Consider the following 21,983-nt stretch of genomic DNA (forward strand, 5'->3'; position numbering starts at 1 on the left):
ACACGCTACCACTAGGCCACTAGCCGGTATATACACACACACACAACCTCAAATAAGAAAATCAAAATGAGCAACATACCAGAACTGAAAAAACTCCCTGTTGAGGGTCTATCACTATTGTTACTGGTCTGGATGGTCATTTTCATCTTCAGTCCAGAGCACATGGAATCCATTTCTTCCAAAAAACACCTGGAATACTGATTTGTCTGACCACATTATGTCATGGTCAATCCTAGATGCCGCCAAGCCCAGAGAAATCAATGGTGCTTCTGGACACAAGTAGTATAAGGTTTCATTTTTACATGGTTTTAACTGGCATTTGTGAATGTAATTCCATATTGTAGTACTTGACAAAAGATTTACCAAAGTAATCCAGAGTCCATGTGGCTACCTCAGCTGTAGATGAATGACGATTCTTGATGCAGTGTTGTCTGCAGGATCGGAGATCACGGGTGTTCAGCTTCAGATTGCAGCCTTACTAAAACAAAAACATTTCATCAGATTTGTGGTGGCATAAATAAGTAGCTGAAGTCTTCCATTTTGATATTAGGCATTCCGTCAAGTTCCTTACTGCATTTAAAAATATGTAAAAAGCCTGAATAATACTGTGTGTTTAAGCAGTGGTGATTTACTCATTACGCCCATCATTTTTGTGGCTACTGCTTCATAGAGGCGAAGCCACTATGTCATCGTATTGTAAGAATGAGTGTAACAATAGCACACTGCACATAAGTATTACAAATCATCAGAATGGCGAATTGTGATCTTGTGATATGAACAATTGATCTCGCATTATCAAAAAGGTACAGTAGTGCTTGAAAGTTTGTGAACCCTTTAGAATTTCTATATTTCTGCATAAAATATGACCTAAAACATCATCAGATTTTCACACAAGTCCGAAAAGTAGATAAAGAGAACCCAATTAAACAAATGAGACAAAAATATTATACTTGGTCATTTAGTTATTGAGGAAAATGATCCAATATTACATATCTGTGAGTGGCAAAAGTATGTGAACCTTTGCTTTCAGTATCTGGTGTGACCCCCCCGTATGCAGCAATAACTGCAACTAAACATTTCCAGTAACTGTTGATCAGTCCTGCACACTGGCTTGGAGGAATTTTAGCCCATTCCTCCATACAGAACAGCTTCAACTCTGGGATGTTGGTGGGTTTCCTCACATGAACTGCTTGCTTCAGGTCCTTCCACAACATTTCGATTGGATTAAGGTCAGGACTTTGACTTGCCCATTCCAAAACATTAACTTTATTCTTCTTTAACCATTCTTTGGTAGAACAACTTGCATGCTTAGGGTTGTCTTGCTACATGACCCAGCTTCTCTTGAGATTCAGTTCATGGACAGATGCCCTGACATTTTCCTTTAGAATTCACTGGTATAATTCAGAATTCATTATTCCATCAATGATGGCAAGCTGTCCTGGCCAAGATGCAGCAAAACAGGCCCAAACCATGATACTATCACCACCATGTTTCACAGATGGGATAAGGTACTTTATGCAGGAATGCAGTGTTTTCCTTTCTCCAAACATAACACTTCTCGTTTAAACCAAAAAGTTCTATTTTGGTCTCATCCATCTACAAAACCATTTTTCCAATAGCCTTCTGGCTTGTCCACGTGATCTTTAGCAAACTGCAGACGAGCAGCAATGTTCTTTTTGGAGAGCAGTGGCTTTCTCCTTGCAACCCTGCCATGCACACCATTGTTGTTCAATGTTACCCTGATGGTGGACTCATGAACATTAGCCAATGTGAGAGAGGCCTTCAGTTGCTTAGAAGTTACCCTGGGGTCCTTTGTGACCTCGACGACTATTACACGCCTTGCTCTTGGATTGATCTTTGTTGGTTGACCACTCCTGGGGAGGGTAACAATGGTATTGAATTTCCTCCATTTATACACAATCTGTCTGACTGTGGATTGCTGGAATCCAAACTCTTTAGAGATGGTTTTGTAACCTTTTCCAGCCTGATGAGCATCAACACTTTTTCTGAGGTCCTCAGAAATCTCCCTTGTTCGTGCCATAATACACTTCCACAAACATGTTGTGAAGATCAGACTTTGATAGATCCCTGTTCTTTAAATAAAACAGGGTGCCCACTCACACCTGATTGTCATCCTATTGATTGAAAACACCTGACTCTAATTTCACCTTCAAATGAACTGCTAATCCTAGAGGTTCACATACTTTTGCCACTCACATATGACAACTCGATGACTATTACACACTTTGCTCTTGGAGTGATCTTTGTTGGTTGACCACTCCTGGGGAGGGTAACAATGGTCTTGAATTTCCTCCATTTGTACACAATCTGGATCATTTTCCTAAATAAATAAATGACCAAGTATATGGGTTCTCTTTATCTACTTTTCGGACTTGTGTGAAAATCTGATGTTTTTGGTCATATTTATGCAGAAATATAGAAAATTCTAAAGCGTTCACAAACTTTCAAACACCATTGTACACAAGAATGAGTGACGAAGTCACTGTCATGTTGTAAGAATGTGTATAACAGCAAACCTTCATAACCAATCAGCACTTATTTTGATCAAGTTCAATTACCCATTCTACTTCTTGATAAACTTTGGAACCAATCAGAAACAAAATAAGAGAAACCTCATTATAACTTCGTAGTATCGGAAGATAATCGGCAGATAAAAATAAACAAAATTCACCTCATGGTTCACCAAGGTTACTGATTCGAGATCAAGTAAGTGTTGTTTATTTTAAGAAAATTTATCTTTTGATTATCACAGCTTTTGTTTGGTCCTTCTGAAAGGTCAAATGAAAGGTTTTGTAAGGTTTTTTTTGTTTGCTTTTTAGCTTTTTGGCAGATATCTACACCAAGAATTCCAGCCATTCAGCAATAACTCAAGAAGGCAACAAAGACAACATTGGAATCTTTTGAGCAATCCACTCAGTTTGCAATTACAAAAGTCCCATGTGGGAATAAATCAGCTCCTTCGTGAAAACTAAGAGTAAAAGTTAAAAGTACAGTCAAACTTCTGCTATTCGCTTTAATTTTTTTAATTTTATTTATTTTAGAGGCTTTACACTACACTTATGAAACAATATGTGCTCATTAGTACTAAATAATGCTTCTAAAACAATTCATGAACAAGTGCTTTCTTACTATTTTGAAAATAAATATAGTTCACAGCACACAACACAGTAAACAAAACTAGTAACCAAAATACTACAAGCCCTGATGCTGCTTACAGCTTGGTGATGCTTGCAAGAGATGAGGCTAGTATAATAGATAACATGTACATATGCTATATTTACTGTATGGACATGGTATCAGAAAACACTTTTATTTATAACCAGTAGCCACATGTACCCATTCTGAGTGCATGTGTGAGAAAGAGCGATATGTACAGTATTTACTTCCATTTGCCATATTGCACAGCTGAATATTATTTTTAGAGAAAAAGATAACCAAGACAGTTAACCTACCTTATACTTTATTTCTCTTCCCCAATTTGCACAGTTGATCAAATTCAGAAACTAGCCATGCAAATATGACCTTGCTCTGGCCATCCATGATTGGATGATAAGCACTGGAAAGTATTTAGATTGTAATTCAGGAAAATCAACTTGGATCTTCCCATCTCTCCACCAAATCTTCCTTTTTCAGCATACTTGTAGGTCATGCATTTCAGGATTTTGAGTCACTGGATCACACTGCCTGATCTATGACTTTTTTTTTTTAATATTTCAATGTAGATATGATTTGCCTCAAACACAGCAGATTGGCATTGATTTTAGCCAGCATTTTAGCACCATAAGATGGGAGCTCATGTGCACTGTACAATGGTGTGGGTGGTTGCAGGCCCATGTTGGCCATTGGAAGATTGAAGAGAAATCCTGGTGGCCTACCCTATTCTATCACTGATTTGGCCTACTCACCAAGAGGATGCAGCAAAATAACAGACATTATTAAAGCAACTTCAAGTGCAGGTCAGTCTGATCTGCTGAAGTTATCTATGCCAAATTTCAGCTGTATTTATGGCAAAAAATCAACAAGTAACAGCTAAAATGTGAAGTTGGAAAGGCTGCAAAAGTAAGTAAATTTAATTTATAAAGCACATTTAAAATAGTTTTCACTGACCACTATGCTGTACATAGGGTAGCTAAGAAATCAGAGGTAAAATGCACAAACACAAAAGAAAAGATGCATTAATAGCTGCAACAAAAGTACACATTACAAACACAGAGATTGACAGATAGACAAAGAGGCCAGAATTACACAAACAACAAATGAACAACAACAACACCACTGAATAACACCCACTACAAAAAGAACTAGGGAATGGGCAGCTAAGAGGTTACAAAAGCCAGTGAGTAGAGGTGAGTTTTGAGCCTGGATTTAAAAGAGGAGATAGAGGGGCGAATCTAATGTCTGGGGGCAAACAGTTCCACAGACTTGGAGCCGCTACTGCAAATGCCCCATCACCTTTTTGTTTGAGGTGAGTCCAGGCCACATGGAGGAGACCTTTATCAGCAGATCTGAGGGACCTAGGTGCAGGGGATGGTTTCAGAAGATCTGAGATGTAAGCGGGGGCTTGACCACGCAACGCCTTGTAGACTATTAGTAGGACTTTAAATTGGATCCTAAAACTAATGGGGAGCCAGTGTAAAGAAGCCAGGACAGGGGTAATGTGCTCTCTCTTCTTGGTACCTGTCAGCAGTCTAGCAGCTGCATTTTGCACCAACTGTAAACGCATTCATTGAGACTGGGGGAGACCAAGATAGAGGGAATTGCAGTAATCTAGCCGGGATGTAATGAAGGCATGGATGACTTTTTCTAGGTCTTAAAAGGATAAAGAAGGTTTGAGACGGGAGATCATTCTCAGCTGGAAGAAGCTATTCTTAATAACAGTACTAATCTGCTTTTTAAAACAGAGTTCTGAATCAAGAGTGACACCTAGGTTTTTAGCATATGACTTAACATATGGAGAGAGATGAGCAAGCTTGTCAGCCGCTGAGGATCTAGATTTGGGAGGACCAAAAATGATAACCTCAGTTTTGTCATTATTTAGCTGGAGGAAGTTGTTGGTCATCCAGCACTTAATGTCCTCAAGATGATCCAATAGTGGCTGTATGGAATCCCTAGATTTGACAGGGAGGTACAGTTGTACATCATCTGCATAGAAGTGAAAGGAGATATACTTTCTAATAATGTTACTGTCAAGTTATTGGGGTGTCTCTACTTAAAGCCTGGGCAAACTTGAAAAGACCTTAGCCAACTACGGGGGTAAGATGGATCAACTCAGATTTTCACAACTTAATCTTCTTTCTTTTCTTTTAGTTGTTTGAACATTTCAGGTTGAAATGAGCTTCAGTTAGCTTTAATTAGTCAGTAGCTTAAAAACCTTTACAAATCAAGAAAGAGAAAATACAAAGTACACAATTACTTTAAACCAAAAACTACACCCATTACAGAAACCAAAGTTGCATGACAAAGCACATATAAAGCTAAAGGCTAAAGCTAAGACTTAGCGCAATGTGACTGCTAGTAAATGTCAGCTGCATTACATTGCTAAAGTTAACATTAAAACATCGCTAGCAAACAGCCGATATGAATAGAAATAACATACTCACCAGTGGCTTCCCCAGAGATGGCTTATGCTTTAAGTTCCCCTGTTCTTTTTACAACAAACACCTCTGCTATCACTGCACTCTGCATGTGCCTGCTGCACTAACTAAAGAATGAGAACCTTGGAAATCAACTTCCTGTAATGTCAGGTATCAAAATAAAAGTCCCCACTCCCTTAAACTTAAATAAAAGTCTTTGCTTCATGGAGTCTGACAGCACACCTCCCACTTGAGCTCCTGGTTCCAGATCCCAAGGAGGTCACATCACATCAGTCATCCCCTGAAGCTGCTGGGTCTCCACTCTGTTGCTCCTCTACCGAAACAACAAGTTGCCTGACATCTCTGTGGAGAACTGTCGCAGGAATCTTCATGGTGGTCTTCTTTCCAGTTTTGGTGCTCTTGCTTGTATATCCCTCATTGGTTGGTCTCTTGATCATAAGAGGATAGCTAGGAAATGTCCTGACTTGGACATCTCTCACAATCCCTCTCTCATCAGGATTAGTACTGATTACCCTGGCCAACTTGAATTGACCTCTTAGGGCAGGGGTGTCAAACCTGATCCATAAAGGGCCGTGTGGCTGCAGGTTTTCATTCCAGCCATGCAGCAGCACCCTGATTTGGCTTATTCAATCAACTGACACACCCACCCTTTAATCAAGGGTGGGTGTGGCTGCAAGTATTTGACTGTGTGAAGACAGTTCAGTTGATTGAATGAGCCAAGTTAGGTGTGCTGCTGCATGGCTGGAATGAAAACCTGCAGCCACAAGGCCCTTTATGGATCAGGTTTGACACCCCTGTCTTAGGGCATTCTGATCAGCAAGCCAAACGATGTCTCCCACAGCAACGTTTCTCTCTCTCGTATGCCGCTTGCTTCTGACAAAGAGGTTTGGGCCTGCGAGCTGACACCACTTCTTCCAAAACTTGTTCACCTCCGATTGAATGACTCTCAGTCTTTTGTAAGGATAACTCTCAAACTGGAAGTCTCCTGGGTCTCCACTTGAGCAGACACGCCCCAACAGGAGAGAGTTTGGGGTGATGTACTCCACACATTCCTCCTGGCTTTGTGCTCACACATCTGTAGGCCTTTCGTTGGCCAGATTGGCTGCCATATACACAAAAGTCTGGAATTCTCCACATGTGAAGACAACATTTCCATCTACATTCTGCAGGGCTCTTTTCACGGTCTGAACGGCTGCCTCAGCTGCTCCATTTCTGTGAGGCGAGTCTGCAGGATGGATCTTCCAGGACCAGTTTGTGCCATGTTTGGCAAACTCCTCTTCCAGTCCTGACCTCTCTAGGTGCTCAAGGAACTTATAGAGGTCCTCAAGAGCAGGTTTGGCCCCTACAAAATTTGTACCCAGATCAGACCATACCCTGCTAGGATGTCCTCTCAGTGATGTAAACCTCTGATAAGCCAGCAGAAATCCCTCATCTGACAAGTCACTGACAATGTCAGCATGGATGGCTCTGGATGCCATGCAGCTGAACACGATGCCCCACACTTTGAGTCTCACTTTCTTCTTCACCTCGTCTCTGACCCCATAGGGCCCAAACAGATCCATGGCAGTAAACTGAAATGGAGCTGCTGGTCCAACACGCTCTGGTGGTAAGTCACCCATTATCTGTCGACATCGTTTTGCCCTTGCTTTTCTGCAAGTTACACAGCTTTCCACTGCCTTTTTGGCTAATCTTCTTCCTGTAACAACCCAAGCTTTACTTCTCATCCTTAGAGGTGTTCCTGCCACCCCTTCATGGTTCACAGCATGAGCTTCTCATGCCAGAAGCGTGGCTATCCATGCTTCATGAGGGAGAATGGGCACGGTGGTTTTGTCTTCTTTAAAGGCTTGGATTCTTTCCCCACAGTTGAGAAGTCTGTCTTTTCCTTTGAACACTACTAACCGGTTGAGGGTTGTGTCAGGGAACATCACACCTGCTTGAGCTGCCAGGCAGAGAAACTTGAAGGCATACTCACGGTCTTCAACACTGAGCACAAGTGATTTTGATTCTGCATCAGAGGGTGATGCCTCCCACTTTGCTTGCTTCATAGCCTGGCACCTCAGGCCCAGCCACTTGCCGGCAGCCCGCCTTACCCACGCAACACCACCAACCAGCCGGGATAAGCTGCTGAACTTCATGTCCAGGAGATTTTTGACAGCTGAGCCAGCAGGTGTTATTCTCTGCATTGACTTTTCACATGCATCTGAGCTGAGGTCGGATTGTTCCAGGTCAGGAATGTTTTTGTCTTTAGGCTCTTCAGCCTTCAGGATTTTCTTTGTAATGGCCCCTTGACATCTTTTTGCTTGAGCCCTTGTTACCGCTGCTGAGCATGCTTTCCTTTGCATCTTACTAATGCTGCCTCTGGCAGCTGTTACAACTTCTCCAGCACACTTTATTGACCACTCAGCAAATGGCCACTTCAAGAACTCTGGTCCACTTTGCCAAGCCTCTTGGAGATCTTTCAAAGTAGCTCCTCTTGAGATAATAATCGGCAATGTTGATGTTACCTGGTATCCACCACCAGTCTTCAACAGGTCCAGTTCTTTGGATCTCTCCTATTCTGTTGGCAAAGAAAGTTATGGTTACCAAACAGTCTCACTGAATAGCTCCAAGTACTGTTTGACTGTCAACTAGATGGAACCAATGGCCTATTTCCGTCTGGCCATATTTCTCTACAAACTTCCTGAGCCTCGCCGCAAAGACCATGCCACAGACTTCAGCTTTAACAGCATCTCCTTTCTGGTCCAGTGGCGTCAGTTTGGCCTTGGACTCCACTAGTCGGACATCAATGCCTTGGTCTGTTTCCCACCTAAGGTACAGAACAGCTCCATACGACTTGTCACTCCCATCAGAGAAAGTGATAGCCAAAGGCTTTCCCCTCCAGCCTGAGGGTGTAAGACTTCTATGGAACTTAATCTGTCCCAACTGTGTATACTCTTGGAACAGCCTGATGGCCTCCTCCCTGAGACTCTCAGAGAGTGGCTTGTCCCAAGTGCTTTGAGCCAGATTTCTACTCCCTGACTCCTGAAAAGCCTTCCTGACAAGGATAGCACCTTTCTGCTTAACTGGTGTGACCAGTCCAATAAAATCATAGAGCCCAGCTATCTGGCTCAGTAGCGCTCTTCTTGTTAGAGGATCAGGTGTTTTTGATCTCACCTCCTCTACCGAGAGGTCTTGGCCTGTTCTCATCTTTCCTCTCCTCCTCGAGAAGTTGATCGACATCATATAGAGTCTGTCTTCTTCTGCCAGATATCCAATGCCTAAGGCCTTGTTATCCTCATCTCTCATCTGATTCAGCAGCAAAAGTGTTTTCCCCATCTCAGATGAAGTCTTTGCTGTGAGGGCTTCTGTTATGCTCTCCTGCCTCCCACTTTGCCCAGATCGAACCCATGGCTTCAAGGAAAATCCACCGGCCTTTAGGATTTCCTCAATCTCCTTGGAGACCTTGTCTAGCCTATTTGCGTCATTGTGGGAAGTCAGGATGTCGTCCACGTAACTTTCTTCCTCCAGTAGTCTGCATGCCTCTCCTAGGTGAGAGAACTTAGGGAGCCTTGCTGTTTCACACATAGCCAGTTGCGCTATACATCCAGCAGGTCTATCACCTATGTTCACTCTTGTGATGGCATATTCCCCTATTTCCTCATCCTGTCTGTTCCTCCAGAGGAATCTGAGCAAGTGCATCTCATGCTCCTCCAGCCACACTGAGTTGTACATCTTTCTGATGTCTCCTAAGGCTGCGTGTGCACCTCTTCTAAACCTTAGTAGGACAACTCTGATTGGGTTTAAGACATCCGGCACTTTTAACAGCAGATCTTTCATGCTCACTCCTTTGAACTGTTGACTACTGTTCCAAACAAGGCACACTGGAGTAGTGACAGATTGGGGATTGGGTGCTACTAGATGGCTCACATACCAGACTAGTCCTCTCCAGTTATCAATCATCTCCGCTGTGAGTCTCTTTGCAGCGCCTCGCTCAACCATCTCATGGACTTGAGCTGTAAGCAGCGAGCCACTCAGGCTCTTTCCTGAGACGCTTGCAGTTCTTAAGAACGTGGCCTCAACTCCACTTCTGTTATTAGGGAGGCAAGCTGGATCCATTATCCATGGATATCTAGCATCCCAGTGTGGAGACGTGCTATGTTCATTCTCCATGACATAGGTGAGGTCATCTTTTATTATCTCAAGCTCCCTTTCTTCTGCTAGGGTCATTTCCTTCCCTCCAGGTTGGCAGTCCCCACAGTGGCATCCACCACATTTAGGCTCACAGGCTGTACCAATGCTGTCCCACCTCCACCACTCTAGGAAGTCTCGGTGAGTAGCAGTTGTGTGCTTGGCCTTGACCAAGGTGTTTTGCAGGTGAACTGTCTTAGCCTTGAAGGTTGGCTCAGCAAGAATCTCTTCATATCTCACGGCAGCTGTTCTCATGGAACGAGCAAAGCGCATCTTTGACCTGTGTGCAGCCACATTTACTTGCTCAAACAGATCAGGGTGTGCTCCCCCTACTGTCTTTCCAAGAGGGCTTTCCCACAGGACAAGATCCCCCACAACTTTTACTCTCTGTGGGGCAAGTCTCCCTTCTCTGTGACTTATGAGAAGCTCAATCTCCTCAGGTCTTCTCAGCTCCTCAAGGTCAACTTCTGGGAAGAACTTCAACTGTTTAGGCCTGACTACTTGATGGACTTTTGCCATCTCCTTCAAGCCATAACAGATAAGTTCATGTGCCCTTACAGTTCCCTTAGAGTTTTTGACTCGAACGCTGAGGAGATATCTTCTTGTGTCTACTTTGGTGGTCATTCCACCCACTCCATGCACAACAAGCATGATCCTCTCACTCCTGAGATGTCTGTTGGCAGCTTTATGCGTGATGTAATTGGTGTCCGATGCTAGATCCACCAGGGCTCCAATCTTCTGCCCTGCATTTGCGGTCACCTCCATTAACATCATGATAACAGGAAGTTCCATTTGTCCACTTTCCCTCAGAAGGCCAACCTTAGACTCAACAGAGCAGCTAACTTTGGATGAATTATTCGTGAACGCCTTCCGGCATATCTCTGCCAATTCTGGGGACAGTTCACTCAAGAACTTCTCCTGTTCCTCAGTTAAGTCCTTTCTGTTCTTGTTATCTTTCTGAGGTTTCTCAGAGTCATGTCTCTTGGCATTTCCCCTTGGACAGAGAAGAAAGTGATGATCTGAAGAGCTTCTCTCCTTACAGTCTTTGTTTCTGCATAGGTAAGTGTCTTTGCAGTCATCATTGTCCTTATGGCATCCTAAGCACTCCCTGCAAGCGCCAATCTTTTTCACAGCAGCTTCCCTTTCTGACAGCTGAAGGCCTTTAAATTTCTTGCAGAAGAAAATTCTGTTTTGGTGCTTCTCATTTCCACAAATGACACACCCTTCATTGCCATCCTCCTTCTTTCTTTCTGTAGCTTTAGTTGAAGCAACTTTCTTGCTGAACTTCCTGTCTGCGCTGTCTGATTTCTCTGACCTGTCTGTTCTTAAGTGGTCTAGTCTCTCAAAGATCTCCTCCTGCGTCTTCAGGAACCTGAGAAGCATGTCAAAGTGGTTATCTTGAGTGACACCATTACTGAGATCCACCATGAACACAAGCCAGTCCTTCTTTACAAACTCCGGAAGCTTGCTCTCTAATGATTTAACCACTAGTGGGTTTTTAATGGCACCAGTGCTTCCTAGATCTGCAAGGTCCGCAAGTGCTTTCTCAATCGTCTGCATTAAGTCTACCACTTTTCTTGGCTGATTTCCTCTGACAGGTGGAATCTTCTCCAATTCTTCAACAATCTCCAGAGGAATGGTGTACTTATTCCCATACCTATTTTCCAACACTCTGAAGATGTCCTCTGTCGTGTTGTAAGCTGACAATCTGTGATCTTTGACAATCTTCTTACCCACACTGTCAAGAAGCTGGATCTTTTGAACCTCTGGTGAGCCAGTTGGCTCACCTTGCTTTTGAAGGCTTTCCCAATCAGTCTTCCAGCTGTAGAAATCCCTCTTGCAGCCATTAAATGTCTGCAATTGAGTTGGCTTGAGTTTTACGACTGGCGGTATGTTTCCAGTTACCACCAGTTTCACTTCTGTTGCCTGCCTTTCTTCGGCAACCCTTCGTGCCCTAGCAAACTCAGCCTCTCTCATTTCAAGGTCAATACAGGCTAGCTTCACATCCTTACTTTGCTTTTGGAAGTCATCTCTCTCTGATGTTGGGACCCAGGACTCCCAGGCTGATAGAACTTTGGAACCTTCCTTGATTAACTTATCCACTACAGTGAGGTGGACTTCATAACCTTCATAATTATCACTCTCCACAGGTATGGAGTAGGTATGCCTACAGGCCTTTTCTGCTTCCTCAAAAGCAGCCTCTAGTGCATCATACCCATACCTGCCCCAGAGGTTGGTTTGAACAGTGGCTTTTACTTCTTCGAACTTCTGCTCACAGTAACTGGTGACTTTAAGGTTTGCATCTTGCTCCTTGTCAAGCACAGCCTCTTCACCATCTTCTACTCAAGATTCGAGCTCTGCTTCTAACCCAGCTCTGTATTCATCATTGGCCTCGATAAACTTGCATGCGTCAACAGAGAGCTTTGCAAATTCTTCTCTGAGCTCTGACTCAGAGCACTTGCCTTTCTACTGAGGTAGTTTGTTTGCTTAGTGAAACAGCCCTTTGCATTTGTTCTCTCTTTCTTCAGCTGATCCAGTGATTTGCCAAGAGCTTCAACAGCCATCTTGATATGTGAGACTTCTTTGCTTATGAAATGAATTCAATCTCTTCTAACACCTGGTGCCTTTTAAACGAGCTTGCCATGACAGCAATTCTCCTCTGCATCTACTACCTGGACTTTCTGAAGTCTTTAATCTTCATGTCCCAATGCTGAACATGCTGCCTCTCGGGTCATCAATAGGCAAGATGCTAGTCTTTAGCCTTCACAGTGGATGGCTGTCGACTGGGCCAGCAGTGGTTTTTAACTGTCAAGTTATTGGGGTGTCTCTACTTAAAGCCTGGGGAAACTTGAAAAGACCTTAGCCAACTACGGGGTAAGATGGATCAACTCAGATTTTCACAACTTAATCTTTCTTTTCTTTATTTAGTTGTTAGAGCATTTCGGGTTGAAATGAGCTTCAGTTAGCTTCAATTAGTCAGTAGGTTAAAAACCTTTACAAATCAAGAAAGAGAAAATACAAAAGTACACAATTACTTTAAACCAAAAACTACACCCATTACAACAACCAAGTTGCATGACAAAGCACATATAAAGCTAAAGCTAAGACTTAGCGCAATGTGACTGCTAGTAAATGTTAGCTGCATTACATTGCTAAAGTTATAACATTAAAACATCGCTAACAAACAGCCGACATGAATAGAAATAACAACATGCTCACCAATGGCTTCCCTAGAGATGGCTTATGCTTTAAGTTCCCCTGTTCTTCTGTTCTTTTTACAACAAACACCTCTGCTATCACTGCACTCTGCATGTGCCTGCTGCACTAACTAAAGAATGAGAACCTTGGAAATCAACTTCCTGTAATGTCAGGTATCAAAATAAAAGTCCCCACCCCCTTAAACTTAAATAAAAGTCTTTGCTTCATGGAGTCTGACAGCACAGTTACCTAGGGGGAGCATATACAAACAGAAGAGTACTGGACCCAAAATAGAGCCCTGCGGGACCCCATAGGAGACTGGGGCTGAGAAATGACCGAGAGATACAGAAAAGGTTCTGTGTTTTAAATAGGATCTGAACCAATGCAGTGCTGTCCCATTAATGCCTACCCACTCCTCAAGACGAGAGAGGAGGATGTCATGGTCCACAGTATCAAAGGCCACACTAAGGTCCAATAGGACCAAGATTGCATTCTTGCCTGAGTCTAGAGTGAGCAGTAGATCGTTAGTCACTTTGAGCAGAGCCGTTTCAATACTGTGGAGTGCTCTAAAACCTGACTGGAATGGCTTTAGAATGTTGTGCTCAGACAGGAAGGGAAGCAGCTGGGCAGCACGACTTTCTCCAGCACCTTGGAAATGAAAGGGAGCTTAGAGATAGGGCGGTAATTACTCAAGCATTTACCATCCAGGTTATGCTTTTTAAGCAGGGCATACCTGTCAACCCTCCCGTTTTTCCCAGGAAATCCCTTATTTTGACTTATTTCCCGCTGTCTTCCCTTTTTTTATTTTCCCCAAAATATCCCGTATTTTCACATTATATAAAAGTCCCGTATTTTCACAATATAAAAAAGTCGGTAGGTCCAGAATTCATGACCCGCCTCTGACAAGAGTTTACAGCAGGAAGTCGGGCCATGAATTCATGTCCCCCAGAGGTGAGACTGAACAAGTGATTAGGTCCAGTGTTGCCAGATCGGGAGGTTTCCCTCCCAAGTTGGGCGGTTTCAAGTGCATTTTGGCGGGTTTTGAACATATTTTGGGCTGGAAAACGTCAGCAGTATCTGGCAACACTGATTAGGTCTGAGGTGAAGATGGCGATGCTAATAGCTAAGAAAAACATTAGCCTCTCTTTCTTTGATGATTTCAACAAGTGCGTGGCTGGAATGTTCCCAGACTCTTCCATCGCAAAGAAATTTTCCATGGGGAAAACGAAAGCCTCCCAAATAATCAAAGGTAAGCTACACATGTTTACATTAAGTATGTCCTGGCTAAGACCTCATAAATAGCCTAGTGTAAACTAATTGGTGTATTAACTGTTTTATCCACTCATTGTCTATTTTATTTTCTATCTGAAACTTACCCATTTTAAATCATTCTTGGTTTAATATCTTGTATTACTCTTTATCTCTTTATTACTCTAGCTATCTATCTATCTATCTATCTATCTATCTAGTGTTCTGAGCCCATGACTATGGTAAAACCATAATAAATTGCAATGGAATTGAATTTATTGACTGGTTATATAATGACCTTTCTTATTTTAACATAAGATATGTATTTTACCCCTTAATTTGGGAAATAACTGGTACCACTGAAAGCAAATAAAAATAAATGTATAGTTTATTCACAAATGCACTCTATAAACCATAAGCATATTGAGTTTGGGTCTTGGCTATCACCAACATGCACCAGAGTACAGGAAATCACAAATACTAGATAGAAAATTGCCCCCATTCAACTACACACCCACTTTTGGTGAAGGGTATGACTTTCTGAAATTTTCCCTTATTTTGAGTTAAAAATCTGGGAAATATCCCTTTTTTTCAAACCTCAAAGTTGACAGGTATGAAGCAGGGGTTGGACAACTGCATGCTTAAAACACGCAGGAACAACACCAGATGACAGACATGAATTAATAATTACCTGTATGGAGGGACCAACTACATCAAAAGCTTCTTTAATAATATGAGAGGGGACAGCATCACCAGGAGAGGAGGTTGGTTTCATGCATAGGACTAGGTCCTTTAAATCTGCAAGGGGAATATTATAAAATTGACTGAAACTAGGTATACGGCCAGGGGAGACATAAAGGGGGTTGGCGGTGGGAGGGGGAACTGAGCTCTGATATTCTCAAGCTTGTCAATGAAAAATTCCAAGAATTTCTCACAAGCATCAGTATTGGTGATAGAAGCTGGTGAGAGTGCTGGGTTTATGATTGAGTTTATAGTGTTAAACAGAATTTTAGGTCTGTTGGAGTGCTGATTAATAATATCAGAGAAATACTTAGCTCTGGCAGCTTTGGCAGCTGCCTGAAAGGATTTTAGTTAAGATTTAAAGATTTCGAAGGAAATAGTGAGACCATCTTTCCTCCATTTTCTTTCAGCTCTCCGGCAGGCCTGCCTAAGAGAGCGGGTAGCTTCATCTAATCTGACCTGAGATTTGAAATGTGGTCGTCTGTAACTGAGAGGAGCCACTAAATCGAGAATAGATGTGCAGGAGGAATGGAATAAAGCAATCAGTTCATCTGGGCAAGATGAGGCAGATAAAGCTGTAGACAATGTAGTAGCAACAGCCTTACTGAGAAAACAGTCTGAGAACTGAGCTGTAGTGAGTGAGTTTATGCGTCTAGAGTAGTGACCAAGAGCTCTGATGGTCTGCACAGGATTGGGAAGAATTGTGTTGAATAGGATAGGTGTGTGGTCAGAGAATGTAGCCTCCTCAATAATAATGTTATCTACAGTGAAACCATATGACAAAATGAGGTCAAGGGTGTGACCCAGTGTATGGGTGGGTTGATCTATGTGTTGAGTGAAGCCAAAAGAGTCCAATACATCACAGAATTCCCTTACTAAGGGTTTGTCTGGGCAGCAAACATGAATATTAAAATCACCCAATATAAATAACCGGTCATGCACTGACACATAATAAGAAAGAAAGCCTAAGAATTCAGCAATAAAATCTTTATCTGGCTTTGGGGGTCTGTATATCAATACACACACCAACGGGTTGGTTTTAGATTCCACTGTTATGCACTGAAGTTCAAAAGTAGAAAATGTCTCTACAGGAAGCGACTGTATTTTGAAGACATTTTTGTAAACAAGAGCTACTCCACCTCCTCTTCCAATGCACCTTGGAGTGCTAATGAAGGAACAGTTTGTAGGGTACAGTTCACCAAAGGCAGAAGACTCACCAACTCCAGCAGCGATCCAGGTCTCAGTTAGGAACAGTAAGTCCAGATCATGATGGGAGAAAAGTCATTCAGTATAAAAGTTTTGTTCACCACTGACCTGCTGTTGACTAGCGCCATCCTAGCCACAGAATGAGCCATGTCCTGAAGACAACGACAGTATTCCAACTTACGAATGTTCTGGGGATTTACCCCACCACTGCAGATGTGTGGCCTTGGTTGAGCAGAGCTGTCGAGCATAGAACATGGCCTCGATTGAACTGGGCTGACGGGAGTCGAGGTAGTCAGTGGAGCAATGGAGACATGGCAAGAGTAATTCCGGTCCCACAAACGCCGGGTCAGGAAAAGATCACCCCACCCCATGTGCCCTGGTTGTGAGAGGGCGGAACTCGCCCAGCTCCTGATCTTCACCTGAAAACCTCCGCGTTTGCCCCAGCGCTTGCGACGCCTCTTGCGGTGGATGGTGCAACAGGGAAGCCGGCGAATGCGCTCTGTGGGAAGGTGAGCAAACGTATGATGATGCCAATTGTGAGCGGCAGGACTACCACCGGTGAAAAGTTCTAAGGAGTCCTTAATATGTAGCAGTGTCTGGCGATCGTAAATCCAAAAAGCAGTGGAGTATTTCCAGTGCAGCAGGGAGAGGAGCAGGTACAGACAAAACAACGATCAGACAGGTGAGAGCTCACAGAGCAGAGGGCAGGTCGACAGACACACTGACACGCTCATCTTGCAATCTTGTTACAATCAAAATTGTTCAAAGTGATATTAATACATTATACAGCTGAACATATTTTTCGTCAATTTGCTCTAAAAGTCATTGGATATTTTTCAAGATTGTCCCAAAGAAACCTCACAATAAAAATTCAAGTCAAGTTTATTTTTATAGTGTTTTTAACAATAGACATTGTTGCAAAGCAGCTTTACAGAAAATTAAAGACTTTAAACATGAGTTAATTTTTTTTATCTCTAATCTATCCCCAATGAGCAAGCCTGTGGCGATGGTGGCAAGGAAAACTCCCTCAGACGACATGAGCAAAAAACCTCGAGAGGAACCAGACTCAAAAGGGAACCCATCCTCATTTGGGTGATAACAGACAACTTGATTATAAATAACTTGCTTCTATAACAGTGTCCTATATAGTCGCAAAGTATAACAGTGTAACCAGGAAATTCATTATAGTTTTAGCATGAAGTCAGTTTTGTTGAAGTTACAAACTGTTCATTGATGGAAAACTGTTAATGACAACTGCAGTCCTAAAGTTAGCAAGTTAACAGTAGTTCTCAGCCATAAAAGCATTACTGTAAGTGTCCAGAGCCATCTTCCAAGTGCGACTTTTGACTGTCCATATGGGGGACATCCTCCACAGGAGCAATGTGATGAGACTCCAGCCAGATGTAGGGCATCAGGATGGATCAGGCAGGTCTGAGGAGCAGAAGAGGTCAGTATCTCGGTTTCAGGATCGATATACAACTCAGAGGGACAGACAGAGTGAAGGGGGGGGACATTGTTAGCTATGCCCAATGTCACCTAATGAGTAAGAACAGTATACATTTTGTGCTGAGTGGAAGCAGGGACTCCGGCAAAACTAAATATGACAGCATAACTAAAAGGGGAGAGCCAGAAGATAACAGGTGTGAGGGCACCCTGGGACATAAAGCAGCCAGCCACTACACTGTCAACAAACTCGAGTGAGTGGGGGCTGACAGCATCCATACATCCCAGTTTGCCAAAACACTGTGCCTGAGGGCCCTCCAGATCTACTCCTTTACCTAATAAAACCATTAACAAAAGACTTGATGAAACATGTGTTTTCAGCCTAGACTTAAACACTGAGACTGTGTCTGAGTCCTGAACACTACTTGGAAAGCTGTTCCATAACTGTGGGGCTTTGTAAGAAAAGGCTCTGCCCCCTGGTGTAGCCTTCACTATATGAAGTACCAGCAGCTAGCCTGCACCTTTTGATCCAAGTAGGCGTGGTGGGTCATAAAGGACCAGAAGTTCACTCAGGTACAGTGGTGCGAGACCATTCAGTGCTTCAAAAGGTCAATAGTAGTATTTTATTAATCAATACGAAATTTGATTGGGAGCCGATGCAGTGTGGATAAGACAGGGGTGAAGTGGTCATAACTTCTAGCTCTAGTAAGGACTCTTTCTGCTGCATTCTGAACTAACTGGAGCTTGTTCATGCACTTATTGGAACATACAGACAGTAAGGCATTACAGTAATCCAACCTAGAAGTAACAAAAGCATTAACTAGTTTTTCTGTATCATGTAGTGACATTATATTTCTTATCTTCACAATATTTCTGAGATGAAAGAAAGCTGTCTGGGTAATGTTATCGATATAGATAGAATGCCTTTATCATCATTGCACAAACGTACAATGAAATTTAGTTCCTTATAGAAGAGCAAAGCTGCTACCTACGTGCACGCCACCACTCTTGGGCACTTCAGCCCAAGGCCATCCCATGTTAACCTAACTGCATGTCTTTGGACTGTGGGGGAAACCAGAGCACTCAGAGGAAACCTATGCAGACACAGGGAGAACATGCAAACTCCACACAGAAAGGCCTGTCAGCCTCTGGGCTCGAACCCAGAAGTCAATTAATCACCTCAAGGTCTTTTACTGCTACATGTGAAGAAACAAAGGACATCCAAAGTCACTGTGTAATCAGAAAACCTACTTCTAGCTACATATGGTCTTAGTACAAGTATTTCTGTCTTGTCAGAATTAAGCAGAAGTTAATAAGCATCCAGTATGTAATGTCCTTTACACATTCCTCAGTTCTGTTAAGCTGGTGTCTCTCCTCTGGTTTTGCAGAAACATACACCTGTGTGTCATCAGCATAACAGTGGAAACTAATACCATGCTTATAAATAATATCACCCAGAGATAACATATATAAAGAAAAAAGCAGTGGGCCTAAGACAGAACCTTGTGGAACACCAAACTTTACCTCAGTATGTCTAGAAAAAAAAATCACCATTTACATCAACATATGGACAGCGATTAGTTAAACAAGACCTGAGCTAGGAGAGGGTCATTCCCCTAACAACCCACAACATTTTCTAGTTTATCCAGGAGAACGGAATGATCAATGGTGTCAAAGGCTGAACTAAGGTCAAGCAACACAAGCAGGGAGACACAGCCCTGATCAGATGCCAACAGTAGGTCATTTACTACTTTAACCAGTACTGTCTGTGCTATGATGTGGTCTAAATCCTGACTGATACATTTCAAGGATGTTATTCCTATGTAAATATGAGTATAACTGCTGTGCAACAGCTTTTTCTATGGATTTGGGTACATAGCCAATTATATGGGAAGAATTTATTTTTAGAAGCGGTTCAATTGCTTCTGGTATTATCTGTTTGAAGAGTCGTGTAGGTAAGTACACAAGTTGAAGATTTCGATGTGGAGATTAATTAAATTAGTTCAATTTATCTAAGGGGAGTAAAACATTCTAATTGCTGATCTGATACAGTTATATTGTTAACTCCAGGGTTATTTAAATTGTCTGCCCCTAAATTAGTAGTTTGAATTTTTTGTTGGATATTTTCAATTTTATCACTGAAAAAATTAATGAAGTCGTTGCTACTATATATTGCAGTTGTGCATGTGTCTATAATGATATTTTACCAAGTTAATTTTGATACAGTATTAAATAGCAATGTAGGATTATTTTTGTTATCTTCTATTAGGGTGGATACAGTGGTACTTGAAACTTTGTGAGCCCTTTAGAATTTTCTATATTTCTGCATAAATATGACCTAAAACATCAGCAGATTTTCACACAAGTCCTAAAAGTAGATAAAGAGAACCCAGTTAAACAAATGAGACAAAAAATATTACACTTGGTCATTTATTTATTGAGGAAAATGATCCAATATTACATATCTGTGACTGGCAAAAGTATGTGAACCTTTGCTTTCAGTATCTGGTGTGACCCCCTTGTGCAGCAATAACTGCAACTAAACATTTCCGGTAACTGTTGATCAGTCCTGCACACCAGCTTGGAGGAATTTTAGCCCATTCCTCCGTACAGAACAGCTTCAACTCTGGGATGTTGGTGGGTTTCCTCACACGAACTGCTCACTTCAGGTCCTTCCAGAACATTTCGATTGGGTTAAGGTCAGGACTTTGACTAGGCCATTCCAAAACATTAACTTTATTCTTCTTTAACCATTCTTTGGTAGAATGACTTGTGTGCTTAGGGTTGTTGTCTTGCTGCATGACCCACTTTCTCTTGAGATTCAGTTCATGGACAGATGTCCTGACATTTTCTTTAGAATTTGCTGGTATAATTCAGAATTCATTGTTCCATCAATGATGGCAAGCTGTCCTGGCCCAGATGCAGCAAAACAGGCCCAAACCATGATACTACCACCACCATGTTTCACAGATGGGATAAGGTTCTTATGCTGGAATGCAGTGTTTTCCTTTCTCCAAGCACAACGTTTCTCATTTAAACCAAAAAGTTCTATTTTGGTCTCATCCGTCCACAAAACCATTTTTCCAATAGCTTTCTGGCTTGTCCACGTGATCTTTAGCAAACTGCAGACAAGCAGCAATGTTCTTTTTGGAGAGCAGTGGCTTTCTCCTTGCAACCCTGCCATGCACACCATTGTTGTTCAGTGTTCTCCTGATGGTGGACTCATGAACATTAACATTAGCCAATGTGAGAGAGGCCTTCAGTTGCTTAGAAGTTACCCTGGGGTCCTTTGTGACCTCGCCGACTATTACACGCCTTGCTCTTGGAGTGATCTTTGTTGGTCGACTGCTCCTGGGGAGGGTAACAATGGTCTTGAATTTCCTCCATTTATACACAATCTGTCTGACTGTGGATTGGTGGAGTTCAAACTCTTTATAGATGGTTTTGTAACCTTTTCCAGCCTGATGAGCATCAACAATGCTTTTTCTGAGGTCCTCAGAAATCTCCTTTGTTCGTGCCATGATACACTTCCACAAACATGTGTTGTGAAGATCAGACTTTGATAGATCCCTGTTCTTTAAATAAAACAGGGTGCCCACTCACACCTGATTTGTCATCCCATTAATTGAAAATGCCTGACTCTAATTTCACCTTCAAATGAACTGCTAATCCTAGAGGTTCACATACTTTTGCCACTCACAGATATGTAATATTGGATCATTTTCCTCAATAAATAAATGACCAAGTATAATATTTTTGTTTCATTTTTTTAACTGGGTTCTCTTTGTCTACTTTTAGGACTTGTGTGAAAATCTGATGTTGTTTTAGGTCATATTTATGTAGAAATATAGAAAATTCTAAAGGGTTCACAAACTTTCAAGCACCACTGTATGTTGATCTAGCAGTATTAAGAGCTTTTCTATACTTCAGGAAGCTCTCCTTCCATGCTAATTTTAACACTACCAATTTTGTTTGACACCATTTTCATTCCAATTTTCAAGTGGTCTGTTTTAAACTGTGAGTGTAATCATTATATTAGGGTGCTCATTTTTTTTTCTCTCTAATCATTTTTCTTTTAAGGGGAGCTATATTACCTAAAGTATAGCGGATCATTGGCTCTAAGCATTCAGTTGCCTGATCAAGTTCTGTGGGGGCCAACAGTGATCCAATTAAAGTTGATAACTGGGAGATCATTTATAAAACTTTGTGCAGTAGTTGATGTGAATGTACGTTTAATACAGTAGCATGGTGAGGTGCATATATTATTGCTCAGACATATTTTGAATAAGATGAGATAATGATCTGAGAACTTGTGGAAGTGTGACTATATTTTCTATATTTAACTTGAATGTTAGTATAAGATCG

General features: G+C 42.1%; 1 long non-coding RNA gene across 1 annotated transcript; it reads right to left on the minus strand.

Annotated features, from left to right (window-relative positions):
• Window positions 1-85: 85 nt before the first annotated feature.
• Window positions 86-5,705, minus strand: LOC132874042 (uncharacterized). The gene is made up of 3 exons (XR_009651624.1): window positions 5,622-5,705; window positions 364-478; window positions 86-269 (listed from the first exon to the last, which is right to left on the minus strand). It is a non-coding gene; the product is annotated as an uncharacterized LOC132874042 (long non-coding RNA).
• Between the last annotated feature and the right edge of the window lie 16,278 nt (window positions 5,706-21,983).

Source organism: Neoarius graeffei, chromosome 26 (assembly GCF_027579695.1).
Source record: "Neoarius graeffei isolate fNeoGra1 chromosome 26, fNeoGra1.pri, whole genome shotgun sequence".
Classification (NCBI taxonomy): domain Eukaryota; kingdom Metazoa; phylum Chordata; class Actinopteri; order Siluriformes; family Ariidae; genus Neoarius; species Neoarius graeffei.